The following is a 2,508-nucleotide window of genomic DNA, read 5'->3' on the forward strand; positions in this document are numbered from 1 at the left end:
CAAGAAGGCATTGACTAGCTTTTCCCAAGAGTTGGCTTTCCTTAGGTTGTGAATCCAACCATGTTCTAGCTCTGTCTCTTACAGCAAAAGGACAGAGCATAAGTCTGTAGACTTTAGGGTCAACCCCATTGGTCTTGACAGTGTCACAGATTTGCAAGAACTCAGCTAAGATCTGATGAGGATCTTCCAATGGAAGTCCATGAAACTTGCAATTCTGTTGTATTAGAGAAACTAATTGAGGCTTAAGCTCAAAGTTGTTTGCTCCAATGGCAGGGATAGAGATGCTTCTCCCATAGAAATCAGGAGTAGGTGCAGTAAAGTCACCAAGCACCTTCCTTGCATTGTTGACATTGTTGTTTTCGGCTGCCATGGTTTCTTCTTCTTTGAAGAGCTCTGTTAGGCCCTCTAGAGAGAATTATTCTTGAGCTTCTGTTAGCTTTCTCTTCAAGGTCCTTTCAGGTTCAGGATCAGCTTGAACAAGTATGCCTTTATCTTTGTTCCTGCTCATATGAAAAAGAAGAGAACAAGAAAGTAGGGAATCCTCTAGGTCATAGTATAGAGATTCCTTGAGGTGTCAGAGGAAAAGAAGAATAGAAGGAGGAGGTGGAGAAGAATTCGAACATATAAAGAAGGAGGGAGTTTGAATTGTACCTTGAGGAGGAGTCTTAGTCCCTTAAATAGAAGGATGTGAGAAGAGGGGAAGAAATTTTCGAAATTAAAGTAAGAGATTTTGAAAATTTGGTAATTGGTTTTCGAAAACTAAGATTGAGAAAGAAATCAAGTGATTTTTGAAAAAGATTTTGAAATCAGAATTTAAAAAGATATGATTGAAAATTAATTTTGAAAAAGATGTGATTGAAAAGATATGATTGAAAAGATATGATTGAAAATCAATTTAGAAAAAGAAAATTTTTAAAATTAAAGTTGATTACTTGACTATCAAGAAATTAAAAGATATGATTTTAAAATTTAAAGTGTGATCCTTTCTTAATAGGCAAGTAACAACTTGAAAATTTTGAAGTAAATCTTTAATTGAAGCAAGGATTTTTGAAAATGGTAAAAATAAATATAAAATGGAAAGAACTTGATTTTGAAAGAGATATGATTGAAAAGATATGATTTGAAAAAGATTTGATTTTGAAAAAAATATGAATACTTGAAAAAATTGTGAATTAAAAACAAAATCTTCCCTCTAGTGCCATCCTGGCCTTAAACGCCCAGAATGGTGCCCATTCTGGCGTTTAACGCCCAAATCTCTACCTTTTTGGGCGTTAAATGCCCAACCAGGTATCCTGGCTGGCGTTTAAACGCTAGTTTTCCTTCTTCACTAGGCGTTTTGAACGCCCAGCTTTTTCTGTTTGATTCCTCTGCTGAATGTTCTAAATCTTCAATTCTCTGTATTATTGACTTGAAAAGACATAGTTTAAAAATATTTTTTGAATTTTTGATGATGAGAAATAATAAAAATGCAACTAAGATCAAGTAAACAATGCATGCAAGACACCAAACAAAGTTTGTATACTAAGGACTATAACAATGTAAAAATGCATGTAAGAAACAACAAAACATACAAAACAAGAGAATTTGAAGATCAAAGAAATGAAATCATCAAGAACAACTTGAAGATTAATGAAGATACATGCATGTAATTTTCGAAAAATGCAAGAAAAATAGAAACATGCAATTGACACCAAACTTAAAAATTGATACTAGACTCAAACAAGAAACATAAAATATTTTTGGTTTTATGATTTTAAAATTTTTTTTGTATTTTTTTTTTGAAACTTATATAGAAAAGAAAATAAAGAGAATCAAAACTTTTAATAAGAATTCCAAGAATCATGCAATGTTAGTCTAAAGCTTCAGTCTAAAAAGATTAGACATGTTTGGCCAAGCTTCAGCAGAACATTACATTCAATAGCTAAATTGATGGGAATCAATAAGCTTTTGTGATGATAAGAACATCAACTTGAAACTCTAGAATTCATTCTTAAAAATTATGAAGAAAAGATACCTAATCTAAGCAACAAGATGAACCGTCAGCTGTCCAAACTCGAACAATCCCCCGGCAACGGCGCCAAAAACTTGGTGTTGTTGCCGGACCAAACTTGGCATTGTTGTTGCCGGAAACAAATGCGAAATTGTTGTTCGTTCATTCGTTCCTTCCCCGGCAACGGCGCCAAAAACTTGCTGCACGAAATTGTGATCATCAACAATGGCGCCAAAGGACTTGGAGCTCTCAAACGTGAATCACACTTTGTCACAATTCCGCACAACTAACCAGCAAGTGCACTGGGTCGTCCAAATAATAAACCTTATGTGAGTAAGGGTCGATCCGACGGAGATTGTCGGCTTGAAGCAAGCTATGGTCTTCTTGTAAATCTCAGTCAGGCGGATTCAAATGGTTATGGAGTTTAAGGTGATGAAAATAAACATAAAATAAAGATAGAGATACTTATGTAATTCATTGGTGGATTTCAGATAAGCGTATGAAGATGCTTTGTTCCC

Source organism: Arachis ipaensis, chromosome B06 (assembly GCF_000816755.2).
Source record: "Arachis ipaensis cultivar K30076 chromosome B06, Araip1.1, whole genome shotgun sequence".
NCBI classification, from domain to species: domain Eukaryota; kingdom Viridiplantae; phylum Streptophyta; class Magnoliopsida; order Fabales; family Fabaceae; genus Arachis; species Arachis ipaensis.